Source organism: Haemorhous mexicanus, chromosome 16 (genome assembly GCF_027477595.1).
Source record: "Haemorhous mexicanus isolate bHaeMex1 chromosome 16, bHaeMex1.pri, whole genome shotgun sequence".
Classification (NCBI taxonomy): domain Eukaryota; kingdom Metazoa; phylum Chordata; class Aves; order Passeriformes; family Fringillidae; genus Haemorhous; species Haemorhous mexicanus.
Genome location: NC_082356.1, coordinates 5,123,527 through 5,136,772, shown reverse-complemented (window position 1 = coordinate 5,136,772; position 13,246 = coordinate 5,123,527). Strand labels below are relative to the sequence as shown.

Sequence of the window (13,246 nt, the reverse complement as noted above, 5' to 3'; positions counted from 1 at the left end):
TCCTTGTTGCAGGCAGATTAGCCACTTGTAGCTCTTCAAAACTCCCTCCTGTAAAAAACTGAAAAAACTTTACCCGTTCCTAAATGTGAAAAACACGTTCACCCTCCTGTGAAAATGTAAAAAGTTTAATAAAGGACAATGGGAGACCAGGACCATGGAGCAAAGGTTATTATGGCCGGGTGCATCTTGGCACTCAGCCAGGAGCACCCTGTTCCCTTTGGGGATCCCCTGAAATACCTTTTCCCTTTCATCAGCCTGTTGCATATTCATAGACCCTCATGCATATCCATAAACTAGTTTACATATTCCAGGAACTCTTCTACCTGGCCCCTCCTTGGGTCTGCCTTTTCAGAGCATGTGTGTTTCTTGGCTGTGGTTTTGGCTCCTTCTCTTTATCACCTCCAGGTTTTTGGGCCTTGGTCCACTCTGCCTTCAGACAGGGAGAGCTGATAGTTGGCAGATCTGTACAGGTGTCCTCATCCTGTGTGCATTGGATGTTATCCCATCCCAGCAGGCATTTAACACAAGCAGCTATTTCTCTGAGCTTAATTAACAACAGAAATAAAACCCATATATTTGTACCAAAGTTGCTTTAACATCACACATATAAAATCCATTTTAATATCTGTGAAAAGCCACTATTAGAAGATGTATCCATAACATTGCTCATATCTTTCCTTACCCTTTTGTTCCCAAGCGTGCAGCAAGGAGTGAAAACTGCCAGCATGGCACGGGGTTGCTGCCATCTCTCCATCACCCCGTGTCCCTCTCCTGTAAGAGCCTGAATGAGAGATGAGGGACTCCAGGCATTTCTTCAAAATGCAGTTTATTGTATCCTGGATGTTACAGCAGTCCAGGGTTGTGCGTGGCAGAGCCTGTGCCTACAGCTGCAGGCAGGCCTGGAGACCCTTTAGCTTTGGTTACAGTGCATTATATACTCTGCTTTGCTGAGCATCTTAACACAGAATAACCAATCTTTACCTTTACTTTTACCTATAGCCTATCATAACGCCTGTAATTACCATATTCATGTTACTATTCTCCAATCACTCAAAGTTATTACGTTACAGTTTTAGCTAGAAGTTGTTTTTCAGTTTTCCTGCAGTGGAAAATTCTGAGACCTTTTTTCTACTTGCAATATTGGCAGTCTTGTTTACCTGTGGAATCTTTTTGGTTGGTAAAAACATCTTCTTGTTTGAGGTGGGTTTATCCTTTGCTCTAAGCCATAAAAACCACTTGTAAGTAGCACAGCCTTTGCCTTAGTTACCCAGTAAGACTGGCTCAACAATTCTTTTCTTCTATATCAAAACTTGCTTTCATTTCTATTCCTTCTTCAGATTCTGCATTCAAAAATCTTTCTGTCATGCACACATATCTGTTAAAGATTCTTGTCGAACTTTCATCCTTCCCAACACTCTGTGCCACCCTGTCTCTCTTTTCCTGAGGGCAGAACAAGGGACAGAATCCATCCAGAGGTGACACGGGAGCGCTGCCGTCCTCTCTCCGTCCTGTGTCCTCCTTTCCCCCCCATCTTTCCATGTTCCCCTTCCCTGCCTGTCACTGCTTAGTCAGAAATGACACGGATAAATGAGTGACACACTCCATGCATCTTCAGAAGGCCAATAATCATCTTTATTAGGAGACGGATTTTTTTGTACTCGATCCCAATACAGGTGGACCTGATTGGTTATTTTACATTTCACATGATTGGCTAATTAAGAAAACCCCTTGGGGTAAACAATCCGTGAGGAAAACAATTGTCACAAACACCACCTGCGAGGTTGTTCAGGATTCTTCATCTCCAGCTCCCTAATGTTTCCCAGACGGATCCATGGGAAATCTGACCTGGATTGTGTATCCACACCTACCCGGGAAGGTGACGGCCGCGCCGTCCCGGGCCCTCCCTCTAGAAATGGCGCTTACCACGCTGTTTAAGGTTCCCTTTTTTCCTGCCCAAGTCTTTCTTTTCCCATCCCAAACTTCCCCTTCCCCCCTGCTGTTGGAACCCAGGGCACAAGGAATGTCTCCCTGAGAAGTCCTGATCCCCAGGAGATCACTGCTTTTAACTTTTGTCCATGGAGAAAGCTTCCAAGATGGAGGATTTTGGGTGTTGTCTAATCTCCTCCTTGTTCTTCATCTCCTCCATTTTCTGCTGTGTTGGGAGCACAGGGTGATTGGTTGAAAAAGCTGCAATGCAGACACTGAGTGGCAGACAAAGAATTAGTTACTGGTAGAAAGGTAGAAATAAAATGTGTTCCAAGAGTTAATTGGACAAAATAATTTTAAAAGACCTTGAACCTGTGTGTTTTGTGACTTTTGGTGCCTTCTCTTTGTATGCTAAGTCTGGTGTGCAGACGGCGTGCTGAACTTTTGGTAAGAGAAAAATAAACAACAACCTGAAGACCAAAAAAACCAAAGGTCCCGTTCATTTCTCAATCCTGGCACAGAACTTTTTAGGGGTGTCCCTATCAGGGGATCCTCAGGGGGGGTTCACACCTCCCTCCCTCCCCTGGTTCCTGCCCCGCTGCTCAGCCCCACTCCAAGCCCTGCACCCTCGCTGCTTCACAAAAGGACCCAAAATTAACCCCAAATCCACCCAAAATTACCTCAGAACCCATCCTGAGGGGCTCTGGGGGGATTTTGGCTGGGTTTGAATCCTACACCAAATCTGGTGTCCGGGAGTTACCAAAACCACCCAAAATTGACCCAGAATTGACCCAAAATTACCTGAAATTCCCAAAACTACCTCCAAATCCATCCTGATGGAGTTTGGGGGAGATATGGAGGGATTTTAGGGGAATTTTAGGGGGAATTTTTAGTAGGTTTGAATCCTACACCCACTTTGGATTCCACAAGGTACCAAAACCCCCCCAAATCCACCCCAAATTACCTGAAATTATCCAAATTCATCCTAAGGGGGTTGGGGGGGGGGAGTTGAGGGAATTTCGGGGTTCTGGGGGGGGTTTTATGGGGGTTTTTTGGCAGTCATCATCATCCAAAACAAAACACCCCATGCCAAAGCCATGACCAAACCCTAAGGACTGTGCCCCTCGTGAAGAGGAGATCAAAGAACTGCTCCCCTTCTGGGGGGAAGATCAAAAGCCAGAGGAGACTAAAATACTAACTCATTAGGTTAAAACGTATTCATTTAATCAAGTATGATCATTTCTGTTCCTTTATCCTTTGTGATTAAGTCCTGAATGCTTTTCTATTCCTCATTAATTTAGCTGAATAATATTCATTTTGGTTTTGTAAACTATTAAGTCATATTCCTGATGTTATATATGGGGTCCCATATGTCTAATTTAATAAACCACAAACCTAAAATTTAGCAGCAGTTTTAACTGAGATAAAATAATACAATCAAATAGAATCCAGTAGTTACAAAAGGAAATTTGGCAGTGGTTTGGATAAAGCATAACCAAAACTGCTCAATCAGGGTACAGGGAGGGCTTCCCACCCTGCCTGATGTGCAAAAGGCAAAAGGATCCAAACATAACTTCTGTACTGTGTGCTAATACATATTCATCAATGTTTTCCTGTAAATCTCCTCCTGTTTCTGATTCTTGAAATCTACATCACCACACTCACAGCGCATGGTCCTGCTGTGGCTAAGGGGGCTTCTGGCTCTCTGGGGCTCTTCCTGGAGGAAGGCCAACAGTCTTCCTCACTGTCCTCTGAACAACCTGACAGGCTGTGCATGTGCCCCAAGTCCTGTGTTGTGTAAGTAAGCACTATGCTCCAATTAAGCCTTATTATTTTATAGATAAGAACACTGTTTTAGACTCCCTGTCTGGAATTATCCCAATGTTATTCATGTCATGGCCGATCCTGTCCTGGGAGTTGTCTTAACTTCGTCTTGATGCCAATTCTGACTTGGGAGTCTTCCTAACTTTTGTTCATCAAGGCCAATTCCAATCTCCTGTATCCTGTTTCCTACATGTATCATCTACAAAGAAACCCATTTGCTTCATAGCATTAATAACATATACCTTTCCAATTTTCTTCCCAAAATATTGATATAATTACAATTTTGTTAGCACAAACCACATCCATTTATCACAATTTCCCCCATCTTCTCTTTGGATAATATTAATTCATGCTTTTTATTAAAGACTGAATTTTGGTATCTTCTACATCCCACAAATCCAGGTTTTCACACTCCCACATTTTTCTTTTTGATCAAATTTGATACATGATATTTTACCTATGCAGGAAATAAAACATGGTATAGACCACAATAGAGTCCAGCTGGTATAAACCACCAGATTTTGTTAGCACGAAACACATCCATTTATCACAACAGGCCAAAAGCTTGGAAAAGGATGAAAGAAACGCTCCGATGATGACGATAACAAACAAAAACCAAAATAATTTATCTTTGACAGCAAATGAACACGGGCTGCCCTCCAGCCCCCTGAGCCTGGCAGGCCGAGCGGTGCCGTTCCCATGGCATGAGGTGCTGGCAGCCTGTGGAGAGAAACCAGAGAGCCACGGTCAGTCGCAGCAGGCTCCTGTCCCCCTGTCCTGCCATGACCTGTGCCCGGGCCAGGCTGCTGGCTGTGCTCAGAGCCCAAACCTCCAGTCCTAGTCTCTGTTTTTAGAGAAGGGCAACGTGGCAGGCACCGTTCCACCTCCTCCGCTTAATCACGGCACAGCAACTCCTCAGCAGCTGCAAGAGCGGGATGCCCGTGTGCCCGCTGCCGCCTGCCCGGAGCCCTTCTGCCAGCCGAGCTATGGAGCTGGGTGCCCACCTCTGGAGAGCTGCTGCCAGGAGAGGAGCCGATCACGCACCAGGTCCTCGTCCTTCTGGAAGGGGCTGTCCCTGCAGACCATGGCCCCTGGGGTAGTGCTGCCACTGGACGTGCTCCACAGACGCTGCAGGCACTTCCCCATCCGGTCCGGGCACCAGGTGTAATCCTCCAGGGAAAAAGAGAGAACAATTGCATGGAAGTCAATTCAAAACAAGACCTGGAAACAAGAAAAAGCACAAAGCCTGTCACTGTTTCACAGGCCTGAGGAGGGTCTGACCACTCCATGAGAGAATTAAACCTGCCCACAGGTGGGGAAAATCCCCACCTTTCCCACATGTAAACGCGCCCCCTTCCTCAAGGGCCTGCAAAGCAGACCAGCTGGGGCACGGCTCCGGAACCCATCCCCCATCCACATGGATGGATGCTTTTGTCAGGCTGGCTGCCCCCGCCTCACCCCCTGCCAGGCTGGCTGGCAGAAGCTGTCAGCAAGGCCAGCAGCCGGCTCCCCTTCCACAACATCTGTCCCCTGTCCCGCCAAGAAGCAGCTTGGCGGCCAGCATAAAAATTAATATTCCCCAGTGCCACCGAGCGGGGAACCTCTGGCACAGGGCCAGGCCGAGCCCTGCCCTGCCTGGAAGCACCAGCATCCCCCCACCCCTGCGCCGGCTGGGGACTCATCTTGATTTCATCGGGGCGCAGAGCGTGTCCTCCAGGTAGGGGCCGCAGCCAACGCCCATCGGCTCTGCCCTGCCAGCGGCCAGCTCCAGGATGGTGTTCCCAGCTCCATGTTGTGCTCCAGAAGAACACGCCAGCTGTGCCTCAACTTGCAGCGACATCACGATCCCACTGAGCTGCAGGGGGATGTTTCTGCTGTCCCAGTCCGTGGCACCTTCACTGCACTGCCACCACTTCTCCAATAGGACGGGGAGCTTGGAGCCGCTCCCTCCACAGCTCGCCGGGGACCAGCGGAAGCATCTCCTCGGCTGTGCTCTCTCCTCCGCACCACAGCCGCAGGGAAACGCTCTGGGCTTTTCTTCCAGCGCCACGAGACGTGTTCCACTGCTACTTGCTGGGTTCCTGGATCTACTGTGCACAGGGATGCAGCTCTGCTATCTCCTGGGCCAGGCAGGGCTCCTGCAGCCAAAAATGCTCGAAAAGCTCCTCCAGAGATGGTCTGTCTGTGGGGTCCTTGCATAAACACCACCTGATGAGGTGCTGGCACTCTGTGGAGAGAAACCAGAAATCGCCGCTCAGCGGGACAAAGCTCCTGTCCATGCTCTCCCACATTCCACAGTGCTCAGGCCACACCAGGAGTGCTCAGAGCTGCAGCCAAAAGCTTCCCATAGATCCTCTCTTGCAGAGGACACCAGCACAGAGGCACAGGTGCCACCTCCTCCAGCTAAGCCCAGGAGATCCACCTCCTCACCAGCTGCAAGAGCAGGACGCTTCTGTGCCAGCTGCCCCTCCCAACCCCGTTCTCCCCCTCGTGCCTTGAAGGCGTATCCCCACCTTGAGACACTCGGGCGGGGAAGCAGAGCTGGCCCGGACGATGTCCTCCTTGGTGTGGAAAGGAAGGTGCCCACAGACCAGCTCATAGAGCAGGATGCCCAAGGACCAGATGGTGGCTGGCTGGCCATGGTAGCAGCCAAAGAGGATCCACTCCGGTGGGCTGTACTCCAGCGTTCCTATGGGACACGGGCACAGCTCATCAGGCATATCCTGCTCCCTCCCTCCCTCCTTCCCTCCCTCCCAGCCAGCCCCTGCCTTGCCAAAAAGCAACTTGGCTGCAGCTGGCTGAAGAAGGATCCCTCTCCCGCCCTCCCTTCCTCCCTCTTCCCCCTATTCCAGCAAAGGGGGGAACCTCTGCTGCCTGGCTGGGCCCCGGCTTTGGGCTCACCTGACATCCAGGTGTAGAATGTGTCCTGCAGGATCGTGCTGCACCTGAAGTCAATGAGCTTCGCCTCACCTGTGGCCAGGTCGACGAGGACATTCTCAGTGCAGAGAAACACGTTCATCCTCCTTTGAAAATGTAAAAAGTTTAATAAAAGCCAGTGGGAGATCAGGACCATGGAGCAAAGGTTATTACGGCCGGGTGCATCTTGGCACTCAGCCAGGAGCACCCTGTTCCCTTCGGGGATCCCCTGAAATACCTTTCTCCTTACACCAGCCTGTTGCATATTCATAGACCCTCATGCATATCCATAAACTTGTTTACATTTTCCAGGAACTCTTCTACCTGGCCCCTCCTTGGGTCTGCCTTTTCAGAGCATGTGTGGTTTTTTGGCTGTGGTTTTGGCTCCTTCTCTTTATCACCTCCAGTTTTTGGGCCTTGGTCCACTCTGCTTTCAGATGGGGAGTGCTGATAGTTGGCAGATCTGTGCAGGTGTCCTCATCCTGTGTGCATTGGATGTTCTCCCATCCCAGCAGGCATTTAACACAAGCAGCTATTTCTCTAAGCTTAATTAACAATGGAAATAAAAACTATATCTTTATAACAAAGTTAGTTTAAAAAATGGTCCCAGCCCGTATTTGATCCCATACAAGTTGATCCCAGTCTGTGTGGTCCTGATCCATATGGTCCCACTCCCTAGAATCCCAGTCCATAGGATCCCAGTCAAGGTGATCCCAGTCCGTATAATCTCAGTCCAGTATATCCCAGTCTGTGTGGTCCCAATCCATAGGAGCCCAGCCCATATGGTCCCAGTCCATATTTGATCCCACTCCAGGCTATCCCGGTCTGGAGGGTTCTGATCCCCAGGATCCCTGTCCATGTGATCCCCGTCCATGTGATCCCAGCCCATATTTGATCCCAGTCCAGTTTATCCCAGTCTGTGTAGTCCTGATCCATATGGTCCCACTCTGTGCAGTCCCTGTTCATAGGATCCTAGTCCATATTTGATCCCAGCCCATATTTGATCCCAGTCCATATTTGATCCCAGTCTGTGTGGTCCTGCACACACTCCCAGAGTCTGGAATTCCAGTTCCAAGCCAGGAAACAATGTTCCTGCCCTAGAATTTCCTTCCTATCATCTCAAAAAATTAGAATGAAATTATAAATAAAGAAATAATAAATAAAATGAAATAATAATGATGAAAATGAAATATAGTAATTTCAACTCTTACTTACGATATTCCAATAATGATTCAACCCAAAACAGCAAAACCTATTACTATAACATTACCAATAAATTTATATAAACAAATTATATACCAAGAAATAACTTTTGAAAGTTTTAACTCAATGGCTAATATACTTCAGATAAAAAATATCTAAAAAAACTAACATGCAATCTAACACACCTTAGTTAAACAATTCATATTACAAATATACTAAACACAAAATCAAACACCACTATAATTTCTCACACATTTTAACCAAACAATTAAACTTTAATAACATCCTTAAGTACTCTTAAAAAATTAAAATTATTTTTAAAAAATTGTGTGTGGGTGGTTTTATTTGGATATTGGTTTTTGGGTTGTTTGGGTTAGATGATTTAGAAAAATGTTTGGGTTAGATGATTTAGAAAAATGGGATTTTTACAGGAATTTAATCAGCTGAGAAGGTATCACTGCAAACAGAACTGACTGAAAATGAACAGGACAGAAATCAGTAACTCTGAAAGTTTTATTTGCTATCAAATACATCCCACCCAGCCAGCCCCACACAATCCCCATCCCATTGCTCCAAACTGGGATCCCACTTCTCCCAATCTCCTCCCAACTCCATCTCAGCCTGGGAGCTGTGGCATGGAGCGAATTTGGCCTGGGACTGAGTTTTTTTGAGGAGGGAACAAGAAATTTGAGGTGGAATTGAGCCATTTTGGGTAAAAATACAGTTCTTTTCAGTGGGATTTGAGGCAACAGATCGATCCCTCTTGGCTTTTGGAGTACAGAGAGATGGAGAAGAGAAAAAAATTAAGGCCAAACACATGGATAAGCAGCCAGGTGTGTTCCCAAAATGGATCACAGGGAATGTGGGTGACCAGGGCTGTGCCCAAAGTGGCTCCTCCAGTGGGGGATGGAGCTGGAGCAGCGCACGAAGCTCTTCCTGCACTCGGGGCACTCGCAGGGCTTCCCTTACCGGTGCCTCCGTTGGTGTTTGGTCAAGGTAGAGCTCTGTGAGAAGTTCTTCCCACACTGGGGACACTCGTAGGGCCTCTCCCCAGTGTGGATGTGCCGGTGGGTGATGAGGGTGGAGTTGCACTTGAATCCCTTCCCACAGTCAGGGCAGAGGAAGGGCCTCTCCTCTGTGTGAATCTGATAGTGCAGGATGAGACTGGAGCTGATCCGAAACCTCTTCCCACACTCGGAACACTCGTAGGATCCTAGGATCCCCGCAGCTCCGGCCCCTGCCCAGCCGCTCTGTCGGCAGCACAAAGGCTTCAGAAGGACCACCAAAGGCCAAGGGCCTTCTGACCATTTTCCCTGCTACACTGCATGTCTGGGCAGCTGGCTGAGCCCAGGCACCCTTTTCCCCCTCTTCCCCTATGACCTGCAGACCCTGGGCAGCAAAAGAAAACTCCTGGGAGTCTGTGTATTATAACACATTCTATATTCATAGACTAAAGAAAAAAAACAAAAAGAAGAACAATCCTAAAGAAATAGAGAATTCCCGCTGGCTCAGGTGGCCCCAGCAGACAGAGCCTCTGGGCTCAGCTCTCTGCAGAGCTCCAGCAGCGCAGCCAGTCGAGCCCCGACAGACGAGGCCGTGTCCTCCATGCCCTGCGGAATTGATCTTGCAGCCTCTGGAAGAGGGTATATCGCTCACTCTGCAGTGCCCAGAGGACATACAATGTTTGAAGTGCCATGTCTGACACGGCACTGCTGATGTCCTCTGTCAGGTGTTCAAGGGCTGAAAGAGAGAGCAACAGAGCCATGGTCAGATCCCAGATTGGCAGAGACCCGAGGAGAGCCCCCTGCCAGGGCCATCCCAGCCGGCTCTAGGCATGGCCAGGAGGGAGCAGGGACCAACAGGACCAGCCCGAAGCTGCTGGCCACGAATCCCCCACGTGGTCCTGAAATCTCAGTGTGCTCTGCCCACGCTGCCCCTCGTCCGCACAGGGAGCAGAGCCCTCTGCAGCCGGGGCAGGGCTTGCAGCTGCCCCCACCAGCCCCCACTGCCAGCCCGCTGCCCTCACTCACCAGTGCAGATGAGCTGGAGCTCTTCCTTCTTCCCCCTCAGGTACTGCCCAGCCATCCCTGTGAACACAGAGCCTGTCACAGCCCCAGCGGCACAGCTCCCTGCCGGCGGCACTGCCGGTGCTGTGGCCACACGGCCTGCTGGCCCGGCAGGGCTCAGCCCGGGCCCTGGCTGCACGCGGCCGCCACAGGGCACGGCTGCCAGAGGGCGGCAGCAGCGCCGAGGCCAGCCGGGGCTCCACGGAGCCGGGCCCAGCCGGCACTGCCGGGGCAGCAGGCGGGGCTGGGGCCGAGCTGGAGCGGGCCGGGGAGGGAGCCCGGGCTCGTGGCTCACCCATGAACCTGATGGCCGCCTCTCGCAGGGGCTCCTGTGGGCTCTGCAGGTAGCGCAAGGCCCGGCGCAGGTGCTCGGCCGCTCCGCTCCTGTCCTCTGCCAGCTGGAGAGAGCGGCGGGAGGGAAGGAAGGGTTGGCGCGGGCTCAGCCCCTCGGCCGGGCGCTGCCTGCGCCCAGCGCCGGCCTCCCCTGCCCGCACAGCCCTGAGGCGCGGCCAGCAGCCGCTGGCGCTGGGCTCCCGAGGGGAGGGGGCAGAGGGCCGGCTGCTGCCCGGGGAGCCGCGGTGCCGGCCCGCCCCGCAGCTCCGCCGGGCCGAGGCTCCACGGGCACCCGGCTCGGGCCCACGGGAGCCTGGAGAAGAGCCTGCGCGGCCTCGGCGTGCAGCAGCGGCCAGGGGCACAGCTGCCCGCCCCGCACTCTCAGCACCGCCCTTGGGAGCCTTCTCCAGGCTGAGGCCAGGGATTCTTGGCAGTCCTTACCAGGCTCTCGCCAAACCTCCATGTCTGATCCGCCTGTAGCACTTGATCGAGATCCCTCCTCTTCAGGAATCTGGCTGAAGAATGCAGCATTTCCCGGGAGGCCTGGGGAGCAGCAGAGATGTGGAGATGGCCCCACAGGCCAGGGCACAGGAGCATCCCAGTGCCACAGCCTGGAGGAGTCTGCAGCCCGCAAAGTGCCAGGGCAGAAGGCAGCCCAGCCCCCTCCCGTGGGGACAGCAGCCAGCCACAAGTCCTCACCTCAGCTACAAGCTGATTCTCATCATGGCAGTGGAAGTAGAGTGGGAGCAGGCTCTGGCGCACGTGTGACTTCAGGGCTTTTCTTCCCTCTGGCGTTAATAAGTCCAGCATCTCTTGAAAGACACACATGGAGCTCAGCTGCACCTGGCTATCATCCTGTATGAAAGCAAGGGCAAAAGACCTCAGCATCAGCTGCTTCAGACCCCCCAGGGCACAGGGCTGCATCTCCACAGGGCACCGAGTGTCCGGGCAGCAGCCAGTGGCTGTGGGCACAGAGCCTTACGCAGTCAAAGAGTGGCAGGAGTGCCTCAGCCAGCTGCAGGGCGATGGGGGTGGGTATTTGGGCACCATTATCCAGGAGCAAATATCTGAGTAGAAGAATGGTCATCCTGACCATGTCACTATCATTTTCCTCCAGGAGCTCCACAAGACTTTCAGTCAGGCTCCCCATTTTTTCAGCCTGCATGGAACACAAGTTTGTGAAACACCACCCTGCTGCTGCTGGGCCCAGATGCCAAAGGCCTTTCCCAAAGCACTCGGGCAGCTGAAGCAGGAGGCAGGAGAGCTGGGAGCAGCTGCCCCAGCACCCAAAGCACAGGCAAGGCCAAGCGACTGCGTTGCCCAGCCCCACGCTGCCTGCACGGCTTCAGCCACTGTCCCCTCCTCACCATCAAGGGATTCTTGCCCAGCACTACGAGGCCTCTGAGGGCCAAGTAACGCCTCGCCCTGTGCTCGCTCTGCAGGTTCTCTGACATGATCTCCAGAACACTGTCACTGCATTCCCTCAAGTCCAGGCACTCGAGGACCTGAAAGGCACAGGGCAGTGACAGGGGACCCGGCCAGCAGGAGCCCGGAACCGCACAGGGCTGGGCCCAGGCAGCAGCACAGGGCATGGGCACTGTCCTGGCAGCTGTGGCTACGAGAGGGCAGAGAGCTGGGAGGCAGCTCAGCAAGGCAGTGCTGGCCTTGAGGCTCACCTCCACAAGGAATGCCAGGGCAGGGAAATCCCAGTATGGCATTTCTTTGCCGAGCATGCTGAGCAGGTAGAATGCAATCTCGGAACAAAAGTGTATGTCTGATTGGCAAATTTCTCTGACAAGAGGAAAAAGGAAACAAGACCCTGAGCCAGTGGGCAAACCTCTGCCAGGAGTGACTCACAGAGTTGAAATCTTTCCCCACCAGCCTTCCAGCAAGGAGCCCTGGGCCATGTGGGAGTTGGTTGCTCATGGGCACCCTCCTCTCCCTGCCTTTCCCAGTGTGCTTGGCCATTCCTCAGTGACAGGGCCCTGTAGCCCACGACCACGGGGATTGTGTGGAGCACCTGGGCACAGAGCACAAATGTCAGAGGCAGTGGGGAGAAGGGGTCTCACCTGCCCAGCAGAGCCACAGCAAAGTGGTGGGTGTCAACAGAGAGCAGCGTGTCCCAGCCACGCCTGCGTTCCATTGCCACCACCACATCCTCACACCGCAGAAGGCAGAGCAGGGACTTCAGGGTCTGCACTGCAAACCTGTGTGCACAGCAAAGCCCAGGTCACACTGGCAGTACTGGCTCCTTCACAGGCCACGTGGCAGGAAAACAGGATGGAGCACCTGTTTGGGCTGGTGGCAAGGCCGTGCTCTTCCTGGCATTGCTTCCAGAAGTTAATGACCTCCTCTGGCATATCCAGAGTGCTGAAGAACACTTGGAAGAGCAGATGCACAAAGAGGCGGGGGAAATACACCTTCAATATACGTGGGATACAGGGCACCTGGAGGATCTTCCACATCACCACAGTTGCCTGCAAAGAACAAAGACCCCCGAGACAGTGCTCAGTGCTGAGGTGTCCGTGTGGCAGGGCCCGAGCTTGGCAGGGAGAGGCCCAGAGAGACACAGGGGGAGCACGGGGCCTGGCGGGCCTGAAGCTGCCCCTGGGCCAGGTTTGAGGCCAGCGCCTGAGGCAGGGAGATGCAGTGGGGGAAGGGGGATGGAGAGCAAAGGCCAGTGTCAGAAACTCACAGCCAGGGCAAAGACACCCGTTTCGTCCCCATCGGAGGTGCACGTGCTGTGCTCTGGCCAGCTCCCCAGCACATCCAGGAGTGTCAGCTGCACCAGCTCCACAGTCCTGGCTGAGCCCATGATGGTCTTCCACATGGCCATGGCAGCTCTGTGGGGTTAGAGCTCCGTCTCAGGTAGTCTCAGACAGAGCACCGAGGGGGAGCTGAGCTGGCTGCCAGTTCTGCCTCTGCCCACTGCCCCTCGCCAGCAGAACCCAGGCAGCCCAGCCCGTTGGGGACAGAGC

The 13,246-nt window shown here is 52.5% G+C and overlaps 1 long non-coding RNA gene across 1 annotated transcript; it reads right to left on the bottom strand.

Moving 5' to 3' along the window:
* Positions 1 to 12,023: 12,023 nt before the first annotated feature.
* Positions 12,024 to 12,469, bottom strand: LOC132335060 (uncharacterized). Its single transcript, XR_009488583.1, has 2 exons — positions 12,338 to 12,469; positions 12,024 to 12,059 (listed from the first exon to the last, which is right to left on the bottom strand). It is a non-coding gene; the product is annotated as an uncharacterized LOC132335060 (long non-coding RNA).
* Positions 12,470 to 13,246: the final 777 nt, after the last annotated feature.